This window comes from Pipistrellus kuhlii, unplaced genomic scaffold (genome assembly GCF_014108245.1).
Source record: "Pipistrellus kuhlii isolate mPipKuh1 unplaced genomic scaffold, mPipKuh1.p scaffold_m20_p_3, whole genome shotgun sequence".
NCBI lineage: Eukaryota > Metazoa > Chordata > Mammalia > Chiroptera > Vespertilionidae > Pipistrellus > Pipistrellus kuhlii.
The window spans coordinates 42,022,021-42,037,580 of record NW_023425529.1 but is presented as its reverse complement, the minus strand read 5'-3'; the positions used below and the strand labels follow the sequence as shown (position 1 = coordinate 42,037,580).

The window sequence follows — 15,560 nt, the reverse complement described above, 5'->3', positions numbered from 1 at the left end:
AAAGTTAAAAAGAAGTGTTATTTTACATCACTAAATTTGGCATGTTATGTTACGCAGCAATAGATAGCCAAAACAGATTTTGGTAATTAAATTGTTTGGCTTTGGGACTGAATGGCAGGAGAAGGCAAGAAGGGCCTTGAAAGTGTTAGTAAAAGGTTTTGTTTTGTTTTGTTTTTAGTATATTTTCATTGATTTCTGAGAGGAAGGGAAGGAGAAAGAGAGATAGAAACACATACGATGAGAGAGAATCACTGATCAGCTGTCTCCTGAACACCCCACACTAGTGATCAAGCCTCCAACCCGCACATATGCCCTGTCTAGGAATCAAACTGTGACTTCCTGCCTTATAAGTCAATGCTCAACCAGAGCCATGCCCACTGGGCCTGAAGGTTCTTAAAGACAATGTTAGGAAGAACCTCAGGAAGATGTCAATAATGATTTCAAAACAGCCAACTACAATCTACTGGTAAAATTCAACCTGCTGCCTGTTTTTGTAAATAAAGTTTTAATGGAACACAGTCATCCCCATTTACTTATTGTCTGCGGTTGCTTTCTCCTTTAACAATAGAATTGTGCAGGTGTGCCAGAAATCATATGGCCCAAAAAACCTAAATATTAATTATCTCGCCCTTGACAGAAAAAGGTTACTGATTCTTGCCTTAAAAGAAAGTGTTATTGGAAGCTGAAGGAAAGAAGAATCTTACTAGATAATGGTATAAAGTTTAATAAAGCTGTCACCTGCAGTAATGTAGAAAACAGAAAATACAACAAATGAAATTATTAATCTGGGTAAGAAGATTTCCAGAATGTCAAAAGTATCAACCAGTTGGTTTTATTGTTGTTATTGTTGTTGAGCTATGTATCATAAAATACAGGTAGAGAGAAATAAAAGAAAAATATATACAATTTTCAAGCAGAATATAGAGAAAATATAAAGGACTTATTGGGTCCAAAAAAAACAACACCCGTTTCCTTATTCCCATAGCCCCCAATATAACAAAATGTTTCTCAAATTAAGAAATACCCCTGGACAAAGGTCAAATCCAAGGCAGGGAAACCAGATTGAACTTTTGGCCCTTGCCTGTGTGACTCAATTGGTTGGGCATTGCCCTGTGCACCAAAAGGTTGCTGGTTACTGGGCTCAATCCCCAGTAGGTGGTGTTTTAATTTCTCTCTCCCTGCCACTTCTAAGAAAAATCAATAACAACAAAATTAAGCTTTTGTTTAGACTAAAGATTGGAAAACTTTTTCTGTAAAGGGTCATATAAATATTCTAGGCTTTAAGGGCCAATACATTGGTGAACATTTTTTGGAGGTTGGTGGGACACTAACTCATTTCATTATTCTAAATACTTATGAAGAGAAAGAACCAAAACATTTATTCTGCCTCTCCTATATAAACCATATTTCAGAGTAATAAAAAAGTTAATGAAGGAGCTGAAACCGGTGTGGCTCAGTGGGTAGAGCCTTGGCCTGTGGACTGGGGTCCCAGGTTCAATTCCGGTCAAGAGCATGTACCTTGGTTGCGGGCACATCCCCAGTGGAGGGTGTGCAGGAGGCAGATGATTGGTGTTTCTCTCTCACTGATGTTTCTAACTCTCTATCCTCTCCCTTCCTCTCTGTAAAAAAATCAATAAAATATATTTTTTTAAGTTAATAAAGAAAAATTCATTTCTATAGAAGAATCCAGCTAATAAATACAGAATAACAGCATTAGAAAAATGCTATTTTTTTGCAAGTCTTAATGACAGAATGGATCTAGGCAACAATCATCAATAGCTGCTGAAACCATTGATGAAAGGCTCATGGAGAATTTTTAAAAAAGGATGGATCACATTGACAGTACCCAAACCAACTGATTGAAAGAGAATAATCAAGAATAGATTAAACTAAGAATGGAAAAATTGTTGATAATTGCTGGCTAGATGAGGGCACAAGTGAATTCATTATATTATTCTTTCTGCATGTATAGAATGTTGAAAATATACACAATAAAAGTCAGTTAAGAAAAGATGTAGAGCAATATGGCATAATTAAGATTAAACAAGCACTGTGGTGAGTATATATGTGTTTCTATATTATAGTAGTCCCCCTTATTCGAAGGATTTATGTTCCAAGAACCCAGTGGATGCCTGAGTTGATGATAATATTGAAGACTATACATTATCTGCCTGCTATCAGGTCTAATCTTTTCATGTTCTTGATCTGTGTTTATGCTGTCCATCAAAAGAATCCCCAGATGATTCTAACCTAATCTTATCTCCTATATTCTAATCCCCACACAGTTCTACACACCCTCTGCTCTGTCCCCATCTGCCTCACATCTCTCTCCAAATTTTTAAGCCATTCCACTGTGCCCTACATTTTCAACCTCCACTCTGAATATTCCCTTCAACTTCTTGTTCTAATTGAAACTAGGTTCTCCTTTCAGGCCAAACACCCCTCATAGCCTTCAAGTGGTGAAAATTATCTTTCTCCACCCCTCCTACTACTGGAACTGGGGGTGAGGAAAGTGTCCTTCTTGTTCCTCAATGATGTTTCCAAATCAGTCTCCCTCCTGCTTCCCTAAAAAACCTCTACTTGAATATCACGTGAAAACTTTATTACCCATTATCTGGCTGTGATGGCTAATTTTATGTGTCAACCTAACTAAAGGACAAGTGCCCATATATTTGACCAAACACAGAGGGTGTTTTCATCTGAGATTAGCATCTGAATAGGCAGACTGAATAAAGCAGATGGCCCTCCCCAATGTAAGTGGGTATCAACCAATCCGGTGAGGAACAGAACAAGAAGGCAGAGGAAGAGAGCATCCCTCTCCTTTTGGCTGACTGTGGAGCTATCAGTCTGCCCTTGCACTGGAACTTAGGTTTTGGTTCTCAGGCCTTCAGACGTGGACTGGAATTTATACCACCAACTTTCCTGGGTCTGTGACTTGCAGATGGCTGATCATGGGACTTCTCAGCCCCCGCAATGCCATGAGCCAAACCTTAAAATAAATTTAATTCAAGACAAATATATAGATTGAGAAATAATAGTTTAAATTCCACAGCATACATATTTGCTCCCTTGCACATAACCTCTATTCCTTGACCCTCTTGTGTTTTGTTCTACTATATTGGTAAAACCTCTCTATGGTTAAATCTACTCCAAACATACTACTGCAGCTGAATGTGGCTGGAGGGGAAAAAACCATACTGACTCATCTAACTTTAAATTCATGACCATAGCCAAAGCCGGTTTAGCTCAGTGGTAGAGTGTCGGTCTGCGGACTGACAGGTCCCGGGTTCGATTCCGGTCAAGGGCATGTACATTGGTTGCAGGCACATCCCTGGTGGGGAGTGTGCAGGAGGCAGCTGATCGATGTTTCTCTCTCATCAACGTTTCTAGCTCTCTATCTCTCTCCCTTCCTCTCTGTAAAAAATCAATAAAATATATATATTTTTTAAAATTCATGACCACAAACCTCAAGGGGCTCGCTCCTAAAGCCACCTGGCAATCATACAATATTTCCCTGCTTCAGACATTCTCCCACTCTCCTGAACAATTTCATACCTTCTTTCTCCACAAACCTCCATTACCTGCTGCTCCCCACCTTCACTTTCAGCTGAGCACTGATTCCTAATTCACTGAGAATAAAAACAATCAGAAGAAAACTTTTTCAAACTGCTACTGCCAATTTAATCCACCTATTTAAGTGGGTTTGAGATGTATTTTGAAGACAAAATAAACAAGAATTGGAAATGGATCTAATGTGAGGTATGAGGAAGAAAACGGATTCAAAAATGACTTTTAAGTTTTTGCCCAAGTATTATTTTCTCAACAAGACCTCCTTCCTCTCTCGCTTCCTTCTTCCCTCTTCCCCCCCCCTTCTCTCTCAAATGAGTCACATGCTAACAGAGTTATCTCTATCACCTTTCCTGATTTTGTTTTTGTTTTTTCAATACCAATTATCACCAACTAAAATACCAAACATTTTATACCTTTGCTTATTATACATCTTCCTGTACCAGACTAGAAGCTGCATTCAGGCAAGAATTTTATATATATATATATATATATATATATATATATATATATATATATATATATATATATATTTTTTTTTTTTTTTTATTGATTTTTTACAGAGAGGAAGAGAGAGGGATAGAGAGTCAGAAACATCGAGCAGCTGCCTTTTTGCACACTCCCTACTGAGGATGTGCCCGCAACCAAGGTACATGCCCTTGACAGCAATAGAACCTAGAACCTTTCAGTCCGCAGACCGACGCTCTATCCACTGAGCCAAACCGGTTTCAGCGAGGCAAGGATTTTTATGCTTACTTTACTATGTGTATCAGACAGATAGTAGGCACTCAATAAAATGCTTCTGCCCTGGCCAAGTAGCTCAGTTGGACGGAGCATCATCCTAGCATGATAGGTTGCAGATTCTTCCAGTACACTAAAAGATTATGAGCTGATTCCTGATCAGGGCAAATACCTAGGTTTAGGATTTGATACCTGGTCACGGTGCATATAGGAGGCAACCGATGGATGTTTTTCTCACACATGAATGTTTTTCCCTCTCTCCCTTTCTCTCTAAAAATCAATAAAAACACATCCTTGGGTGGGAATTAAAAAAAAAAAAGTTCAGGTGTGCTCTCCCATCAGGGAGCATGCCTGGCCATTCTCTATTCCCTCTTCTTCCCCCACAGCCACTTACCCCCTAACCTCTGAGGGACCCCATGAAGCTTGCAACCAAAGGAGCAATGAGCAGCAGCAGTTCAACCCCATCAGTCCCACCTGGCTCTCCCTCCAGGGAGCACGCCCCTGCCATTCCTTTCTCCTTCTCATTCCCCGACAGGCATGTACCCCCTAACTACCACCAGTTGGTGACCGCTCCTCTAAGGGACCCCATGAGACTTGCAACCAGGAGCGCGCAATAGGCAGCAGCAGCTTGTCCAGGGCTAATTCCCTGAAACTGTTTCCAAGGCACCTTTTCTCTAACTCCCAAGAGAGCCAAATCAGCCCAACCTAGGCTCTCCTGTTACTTCTTTATGCCCTTCCTTGTTTCATTGTCTTACGTATATTTTTGCTGTAGTCAATAAATTTTGCTTTCTTTCAAAAAAAAAAAAGGTTCATCTGCCAGGAACTTTAATAATATACTTGGGGTTATTTCACAATGGAAATGATTAGCCAATAGAGTGTGAAAGCATGATGTGTTCTCAGCTCTACTGCCTAATAAAAAAATGTAGCCGAGACCGGTTTGGCTCAATGGATAGAGCGTCGGCTTGGGGACTGAAGGGTCCCGGGTTTGATTCCGGTCAAGGGCATGTACCTTGGTTGCGGGCATATCCCCAGTAGGGGGTGTGCAAGAGGCAGCTGATTAATAACTCTCATCGATGTTTCTAACTCTCTATCTCTCTCCCTTCCTCTCTGTACAAAATCAATAATAAATAAATAAATAAATATATATATATATATATATATATATATATATATATATTTTTTTTTTTTTTTTTTTTAATGTAATCATGTAGCCCAGTGATTGAGCATCGACCCATGAACCAGGAGGTCGTGGTTCAATTCCTGTCAGGGCACATGCCTGGGTTGCTGACTCAATCCCCAGTGTGGGGTGGGTAGGAGGAGGCCAATCAATGAGTCTCTCTCATTATTGATGTTCCTATCTCTCTCTCCCTCTCACTTCTTCTCTGAAGTCGATATATATATAAAATGTAATCATGTCAAAACTGAATATAATTCTACTTACTCTTACTTAAATGTTAAGATGTCAAGTAACAAATAATCAGGATGAAGGTACCAAATAGCCCTCCTTTTCCAGGACTTTTCCTACGTTATTAAATTAGATGCCTAAGCACAAATTTAGTCCTCATTGTTGCATTCCTTTGCTCCCAAATTACACAGCATCACACATTAATACCTTATAGTCTAACTTATAGGATCATCATAACTTACAGCACAGGCAGACCAATGACAAATGTCAAATATGAACTTATAAAAGACTGACATAAGGGAACTCATACAACTTAACAAAAGGAAGATAAACAACCCAATCAAAAAATGGGGAATGGACCTAAATATTTTTTGAAAGAAGACAGAAAGCCAAGAGACATATGAAAATATGCTCAAAGTCACTCATCATCCAAAAGATGCAAATCAAAACGATAATGCGGTACCATCTCACACCTGTCAGAATGGCTATCATCAACTAATCAACCAATGACAAGTGCTGGCGAAGATGCGGAGAAAAATGAACCCTCATGCACTGCTGGTGGGGATGCAGAATGGTGCAGCCACTGTGAAGAACAGTATGGAGTTTCCACAAAAAACTAAAAATAAAACTCTCATTTTACCCAGTGATCCCACTTCTAGGAATATATCCCAAGAAACTAGAAATGCCAATTAGACAGGATATATGCACCGCTATGTTCATAGCAGCACAATTCACCATAGTTAAGATTTGGAAACAGCCTAAGTGCCCATCAGCATATCAGTGGATTAAAAAACTGTGGTACATGGCCGAAACCGGTTTGGCTCTGTGGTGGAGCGTAGGTCTGCGGACTGGGGGGTCCTGGGTTCGATTCCAGTCAGGGGCATGTGCGTTGGTTGTGGGCACATCCCCGGTGGGGGGTGTGCAGGAGGCAGCTGGTCGATGTTTCTCCCTCATTGACGTTTCTGGCTCTCTATCTCTCTCCCTTCCTCTCTGTGAAAAATCAATAAAATATATTTGAAAAAAAAATAAAACTGTGGTACATCTACACAGTGGAATACTATGCTGCAGTAAAAAAAAAAAAAAAAAAAAAAAGAGTTCTTACAATTTGCAACAGCATAAATGGAACTGGAGAGAATCCAAAAATATGAAGATAACATAACGAGCCTCTGAACAACTTCAAGCATACCAACATCAGAATTATGGGGATGCCAAAAGAAGAGAGGAAGCAAGATACTAAAAACCTATTTGAAGAAATAATGACCGAAAACTTCCCCCACCTGGTGAAAGAAATAGACTTACAAGTGCAGGAAGCTCACAGAACTCCAAACAAAAGGAATCCAAAGAGGAACACACCAAGACACATCATAATTAAAATGTCAAGGGCAAAGACAAAGGGAGAATATTAAAAGCAGGAAGAGAAAAATAGTTACCTACAAGGGTATGACTATCAGCTGATTTCTTAACAGAAACTAAGTAGGCCAAACGGGAGTGGCAAGAAATATTCAAAGAGATAAATAGAAAAAAACAACCAGGATTACTCTACCCAGTAAAGCTATCGTTCAAAATTGAAGGGCAGATAAAGAGCTTCACAGATAAGAAAAAGCTAAAGAAGTTCATCACCATCAAACCAGTATTATATGAAATGCTGAAAGGTATTCTTTAAGAAGAGGAAGAAGAAGAAAAAGGTAAAGATAAAAATTATGATCAACAAATACATATATATCAACAAGTGAATCTAAAAATCAAGTGAATAAAAAAAATCTGATGAACAGAATAAACTGGTGACTATAATAGAATCAGGAGCATAGAAAGGGAGTGGACAATTCTCAGGGGGAAAGGGGTGTGGGGGATGTGGGAAGAGACTGGGCAAAAATCATACACCTATGGATGAGGACAGTGGCGGGGAGTAAGGGCAGAGGGTGGGTTGGGAACCCGGTGGAGGGAAGCTATGGGGGAAAAAAGAGAAACAATTGTAATAATCTGAACAATAAATATTTATTAAATTTTTTTTAAAAAAGTACTGCTCTACTACGGTGTTAGCCTTGAAACAACAGCAAATCATTTACTACTGAACCCATCATATGTATCCAAGAAAGGAAGGACTGCCAGTTTTTCAAAATGATCTTTTCAGTCCAATGCAGGTCAATAGGAACTATATCATTAGCAGCATCTTCAAATACAAAAGACATCTCCATGTATCCACAAATGGAGGCCCAGTGCAGATTTGTGCCCTGGTGGGGTCTCTCAGCCTGGCCTGTGGGGATCAGTGCACCTCCATGCCGCCACAGTCCAGCCTTACCCACCAGCATGTTGGGTTTCAGCCTGCTGTTTGCATCAGTCCTGCACAGCATAAAGTCGTTTGTGAAGGGGCAGGCACCCGGGGAGGAGCCAAGCCCGAGCTGGGTGCTGCGCCACTCCAGCTCATCCCAGCCCCACTGTGCCTGCCACAGCCGCCGCTTGAGGCATGCAGGGGTGTGTCCACAGGCGAGGCTCACGCTGCCAGCTGCGCTTGCCAGCCACGAGCTCTGTGTCTTGTGCCTGTCTGTCAACTGAGCTACGCTCCATTGTGGGAGTGCACTGATCACCAGGGGGTAGCTCCTGTGTTGAGTGTCTTCCCCCTGGTGGTCAGTGTGCATCATAGCTACTTGCTGGTTGTCTGATCACTTAGGCTTTTATATATATAGATATATATAGGTGATTCATCTACAATTACATAATGGCCTCATCACATACTTCTTTCTTCTCCTCAGTCCCAAGACCCTTTTGCCAATTCTGGAAAACACACATACACATCCTCCACAACTAGTAATCATGTAGTTTTGCTAATTAAGTAATGTAAAAATCTCCCCTAATAGCAATCCAAGGTTATTATTTAGGTTTTGAACTAGTAAGAATTCCTAGCTAACTCCTAACCACAAATTAGTCACTGAACAATGACTGAAGAAATTGCCTGTAAGCTAATGGCTACATCCTCGGACACTGCAGAATGTTTTAAGGGCCTGGGCTGCCACAGAATCTGTGTGGGAGATTATGTATATTCCAAGAACCCACACTTATACAGGCAGCCATGGTATATTTTAACAAGGATACTAAATGCTGGCCTCTGACCAATGCTTAATATCCAGTAATCTAAAGAAAAGGTGTTTACAAACTTTAGAAATATTTCAGAATCAACACACCACCTCCAAGGTAATATGGGCTCACTAAGTCTCTTTGAGTTCTCAAAATATAAAGCTCCTTCATAATCCATTAATCTCAAAAAGCAAGATGCAGGGATAACTAACCTCCTTGTGACATTTAGAAAAAATGAAATGAAAGATAGACTCATCAGAAGAGACAATTCACTGTCGATCTGCAGCTATTTCAACCAATTGTATTTCATAATGTGTGTCAACTTTCTCAAATATGGAGGGAAGAAAACTGAGTTAAATAACTTCAGCCATTTTTACTTCTGGCATTACAGCTATATTTAAAGCCTGAAGTATTTAAAGCCTGCAGCAGACACTAAAACCTTATTCAATGAATGAAGAAAAGTATACCAAAGATTAGCAGTAATCAGTAGCTCATATATAAAAAATATTTTAAAATGAAAAAAGTACCTTGAATTTCAATCAAAGGCAACAAAATAAACTGAAAAAGCTCTACACTACTGACACATTTTTCACATACACATACAGATAATGTTCTCAAGATGATTATCCACATTTATAGGTATGACTGAAAAGATATACACATAACAAATGACTCCTTCCACACTGGATACATTTCACACTTTAGAACAGAAACTCCCATTTTACTCATCAGCCGAAATGTTTAAAAAAATTTTAAGAGTAATTTTATTGCTAAGCTGAAACATGTTTTAATGTGCTTGTCAGATGTCATGATACATAAATATAAGTAGGCCGAAGCTAAAAGAAAGCAATCAAAACTAGGTAAATCAGCAGAAACTGGTTTGGCTCAATGGATAGAGCATTGGCCTGCAACTGAAAGGTCCCAGGTTCAATTCCGGTCAAGGGCATGTACTTTGGTTGCGGGCACGTCCCCAGTAGGGGGTGTGCAAGAGGCAGCTAATCGATGATTCTCTTTCATTGATATTTCTCTCTATCCCTCTCTCTTCCTCTCTGTAAAAAAATCAATAAAATATATATTTTTAAAAACAAAAACCTAGGTAAATCATTTCCTTTGAATCATTTCCAGTGCAAGTGTCCTGCAAACAGTACAGAAAAAGTTAGTAGAGGAATATCACCCAGCAAACATAAAGCCAATTGCTACTCCAGATGAACACATAATAAAATCACCATTTACAAGTAACAATGCTTCCAAAAAAAATTAAACATTGATTACTATATAACCCAGAAATTCCACTTCTAGGTATATACCCACAAGAATTGAAAGCAAGGACTCAAATATTTGTACACCAATATTCACAGCAGAATTATTCACAATAGCCAAAAGGTGGAAACAACCCAAGTGTTTATGATAAATGGATCAATAAAGTGTGGTATGTGCATACAGTGGACTATTGTGCAGTCCTAAAAAGAAATGAAATTCTGACACAGGCTAAAAAACTGGTGAACCTTGAAAACACTGTGCTAAATAAGCCAGACACAAATGGACAAATACTATAATTTCAAGTATACAAGATGTGCAGAGTAGTTATATTAACAGAGACAGAAAGTAGAATGATGGTTGCCAAGGACTCAGAGAAGAATTAGGGAATCATTGTTTAATAGGTACAGTTTCAGTTTAAGAAGATAAAAATTTCTAGAGGTTGATGGTCGTGATGAATACACAGCAATGTGAATGTACTTGATGACACTGAACTGTACACTTAAAAATGGTTTAAAAAGTAACTTTTGTTATGTATATTTTACCACAATTTTTTTTTAAGTAGCAAGCAAGAACATGATTAATCTATTGTGGCAAAAATGTATCAGGAGAAGCGGTAAAAGTCTGTAACAGGCATGCTTCACTGTCATCCTGCAGAGCCTGAATGACTTACCTGAAAGTCAAGTTCTCAAAATAGAGATAGACATACCATTTTCATGTTGCTACAGATATAGTTATACTATGGGTCCATTGCACAAATTCGTGCACCTTGAAAGGAATTGTGGGCCGTGAAGCTGCAGTGGGCACAGGGGCAGGTCTCAGCCCATCCTCCGCATCCCCATCTGGCCCCATCCCACCCCACACCCCACCCCAATCCTGTCTGCCAGCAGCCACACTCCTGCCACCGCTGCTCCCACGCATTGATGGTGCCGACTCCACTCGGATAATGGCACAAGCGATTGAGGCTGGCGCCAGCAATGGGTGCAAACAGCAGCTGCTGCCCGATTGCCCCTCAGGAGCAGGGGGAGGTGGAGAAGCCCTCAGGGGCAATTGGGGCCAGCATTGGGTGTGAGCAGGGCCAGTGCTGGCAGCAAATGCGAGCGCCATACGGGACCAGGGTGCACTGGAGCAAAGAATTTTCAATAACCACCAAAGGCTCATCCCAATCATAGTGACACGGCCTCCACCTTGGTCTGGCGCCCCCCCTCACCTGCTCCACCATCCTACCTTGGCTGATGCCTGCCATGTTCTGCACTCTGCTGCCAACACCCACCATGTTCCATGGTGGTCAGCGCGTGTCATAGTGACTGGTTGTTCCGCCATTCAGTCTATTTGCATATTAGGGTTTTATATATAGAATAGATAGATACCAAGCAAATGAAGAAACCGAACTATAGTCTACAAGAAGTCATTTGTTAACTAAATGAATGGGCTCCCTTTCCCAACAATTAAATCAGAAAAATAAAAAACAAAAAGCTTGCCGGGACCGGTTTGGCTCAATGGATAGAGCGTCGGCTTGGGGACTGAAGGACCCCAGGTTCGATTCCGGTCAAGGGCATGTACCTTGGTTGCGGGCATATCTCCAGTAGGGGGTGTGCAAGAGGCAGCTGATCAATGACTCTCTCTCATCGATGTTTCTAACTCTCTATCTCTCTCCTTTCCTCTCTGTACAAAAATCAATAAAATATATTTTTTTAAAAAAAGCTTTTCCTTCCAATCTCCAGTGAAGCAGCAAGATTGAAATAATCAGTTCTACTTCTTCTCTCAAAGAAGCACAGTGGATCTTTAATGTATGTTTTATTTGTGCATTTTGCAGAGCCATTTTATTTTATTTTTTATTTTTATTTTTTTTAATATATTTTATTGATTTTCCAGAGAGAGGAAGGGAGAGGGATAGAGAGCCTGAAACGTTGAGAGAGAAACATCAACCAGCTGCCTCTTGCACACCCCCTACTGGGGATGTGCCTGCAACCAATGTACATGCCCTTGACCGGAATCGAACCTGGGACCCTTCAGTCCGCAGACCAATGCTCTATCCACTGAGCCAAACCGGTTTTGGCAGCACAGTGGTTCTTAAAGAGTAACTGTTAGTTCCCAATTTTAACAAGGTGGCTCTATAGTGAGAAATTGCAAACAGCAATTTAAAATAATAACAACAATAAATAGTACATACAAACATCCTTCACTGCTATTATTAACTGACTCTGCACAAGTTACTTAACCTTTCTGAGCCTCATCTGAAAAATGGGGATAATCCTTATAACTTTTAAGGATTGAATGAAGACTTTATAATATATATAAAACACACTGAGTTCAATGCCTAGACTACAGAAATGCTCAACAAACAATTCCCTCTCCTGCCATTCACTAGTATCTGTAGCCCTTCGCTACTCCTGGATCAGCCTCCAGGTGGTATGCTGGTGTTTTGGCCTGTAACCTATGGCTCTTCCTTTAGGCCCCAGCTGTTTCTCTCAGTTCTAGTTGTTTCACTAGGAGTTTCTAAGAGGATTCTATCTATATTTAGAGATAATGCTAGTACCAACTGTGGATTCAACAGGTGCTTTGAGGGCACTTGAGTATTCAGCAGTTTTCCATTGTTTTCCCGTGTTTTGATTCCACAATTTGCTGTCTTGACTTCTACACAGAAGAGTGGCATGTATGCACAGCATACACCAAACAGAAAATGAAGTGTGCTCACAGGACAAACTCTTAGTAAGATGTGTTAGCACTATTATCAGGACCCCAGATTTGGTAAATCACAGGAGTCAACACTCAATTAACTCTAGAGATGTAGCCCACTAACCCAATCTTCATCTAAATAACTAATATTGTATCAGATTCAAGTTGCAACCAATTCATGCTGCTTTTATTACAACCAAAACTAGAGGAGGGAGAGGGCAGGAGAACCACCAGACAGTGAAGAATTATTTATTTATTTATTTTAATATATTTTTATTGATTTCAGAGAGGAAGGGAGAGGAAGAGAGAGAAACATCAATGATGAGAGAGAATTACTGATCAGCTGCCTTCTGTATGCTCCCCACCGGGGATCAAGCCTGGAACCTGGGCATGTGCCCTTGCCCAGAATCTAACCTGGGACCTTTCAGTCCGCAGGCCAAGGCTCTATCCACTGAGCCAAACCAGCTAGGGCCAGGCAGTGAAGATTTAAAGAAGACATCCAAAAGAGCTGGGTCTGAATTCAGCTTTATTTACTAGCTCTGTGACCTCAGTAAATTACTCTTAATTTATAAAATAGGAAATAATTGTGAGGATTCAATTAAATGAGATAATGTATGCAAAATAATCTTAGCACCTTGCCTAACCCACTGGAAAAGGTCAATAAAGAGCCATGTGCCGAAACCGCATCGGCCTGCGGACTGAAAGGTCCGGGGTTCGATTCCAGTCAAGGGCACATACCTTGGTTGCGTGCACATCCCCAGTGGGGGGGTGCAAGAGGCAGCTGGTCAATGTTTCTCTCTCATCGACGTTTCTAACTATCTCTCTCAATTCCTCTCTGGGTAAAATCAATAAAATATATTTAAAAAAATAAAAATAAAAATAAAGAGCCATGTTATCATTAATGAGGACATTGCACTCACTCCTTGCTTTGTTCAGTTTTTATAACATAACAAAGTGACAATTCACATAATTATTTCTGGACCCTTATAAAATGGCCTAATGCTACTAGCTGAGAAATAAATATAAACTGATGAATTCCCAGAAATCTTAGATGAGTCAGCAAAACTTAATACTCAACAAATAAAAAGCTTAACGTGGACTATTTATGAACACAGAAAGGTAACTAGTTTCAAAAACAAGAAATCTTATACCTGATACCATTCATTCAAAATGTAGTCTGGAAATCCAAGTTCTCAAGGAAATACAGTACTTCCCCACAATATTTTCAAATAAGGTGATTTTTCAAATCACCTTCATTCAAACTGGAAAACATGAGGCAGCCTGGTGATTTGAAATCAGCGTCAAGATTTTGAGGCAGTACCCAAGCTCTCTCACAAACATAAAACCAGTAGCAGATGGTACATGAACATTTCTCAGTGAGAAACTGCAATTCTAACAAAGTACAGATAACTCGATTTTATCGAGGCTATTCATCACCTTTTGGTCTAAATGAAAACAAACTCTTGGTTTCCTCTCAAACACCGTGAACTCTGCATTATCACTGACCTGACTCAAAAGCATGGATAGGTGCCGGTTTCTGGCGATCTGTCCTCTCCTGCTTCATTAACCACAGGTAAAATACGTACTGCAACCTGAGCAGAGGAGACAGAATTATCACAGGTATGCTTTATCAATGGAACGGACTATACATGACAACCAAATTACTAAAAGAGCAGCTTGTACTCCTTAGCAGAGGGACAAGCCTGAGAAAGATCCCCCTTCTAAAATAACCCAATCATCCCGGGTGAATTAGAACTCTGGTCCACGTATATAACCCTTTCCAACTAGACCCACCCTCTGGTTTAATTCAAGCCCAAACCACATCCATTTCGTTTCTCTGCCCCACTTCGCATAATTTTCCGTTCTCTCCCACCCTCCCAATTCCAAGAATGCTCTTTTATCCCCCCAATTCAATTGCAAAAATGTTCTTCTATCTCTTATTTTCAAATCCCACTTTTGCCCCAAATCTTAAGGACCTCCGGCACTCATGCAGATGACCTTACGCATTCCCACTGCATTCCCACTTCCTTGTACTTCCACTCCCAAATAACCTTTTTTCTTCTTCATTATTTTCCATCTCTCCTTGTTTCTTAAAATCCAATACCCCACAACACAGGGTTACACCCGAGAACTCACCCCATTGTTTCCCCTGGCCTATGCCTCTGGAAACACCCCAACTCGGACCGGTGTGCTCCGGCCCGCCCTGCGGACCCCAAACACCTTTCACCATCTGGACACTCCGAGTCCCCAGGGCTCACTTCCCCGTCTCCTCCGTACCCAGCCCCCAACAACTACTCTTTCCCCCGTGCCCTCCTCCCTCCAGCCCGCTCGCAGTTCCTCCGCGCTCCCTTCATCCTTCCCCAACGCCCCCCCTCCCTCCGCACCCCGCACGCTCAGCCTCACCTACGCCGAACCCCCGCCGCCGCCGCCGCGTCCCCCCAGTTCCGGGCTCCGCGTCCCGGACGCTCCGGGTCCGTGAGGAGGAAAGCAGCTCCGCCGCCTCCTTCGCCTCTTCGGGAGCCGCCGCCGTGGCCGCCGCGCTCCTCCCCCAACTCTCCCGGAGCCGGACGCCGCCCCGCCCCCGCCCGCCCCTTTCCCCCCGCCGCTCCTCCCTCCGCCGGCCCGCGGGCTGGGACGCGCAGTGGCGGCGAGGGGCCGGCGCGCCTGCGGATCCGCACCTCGAGCCGCGCGCCCCGCCCGGAAGCCCGCTCGGGCGCGTGCGCGCCAGCCGGCCAGCGCGCAGGGCGCGTTCTCGCGACGGCGCGATCCCGGCGTGCGAGCGGGAAGGCGGCGGGGTCGAGGCGGGCTTCTGTCCGTCGCGTTACCGTTACTGTCGTGG

General features: G+C 41.8%; 1 protein-coding gene across 3 annotated transcripts in view; it reads right to left on the bottom strand.

The window, feature by feature from the left end:
- SPATS2 (spermatogenesis associated serine rich 2) overlaps positions 1–15,304 on the bottom strand; it is a 75,727-nt gene extending 60,423 nt beyond the window's left edge. Inside the window, exons 1-2 of one of the 3 annotated variants that reach the window (XM_036456776.2) lie at positions 15,125–15,304; positions 14,228–14,313 (exon numbers count right to left, since the gene is read on the bottom strand). The gene's annotated coding sequence lies outside the window, so the exon portion shown is untranslated. The remainder of the gene's footprint in view (positions 1–14,227; positions 14,314–15,124) is intronic. The other 2 variants (XM_036456772.2, XM_036456773.2) reach the window with 2 other exon arrangements.
- Between the last annotated feature and the right edge of the window lie 256 nt (positions 15,305–15,560).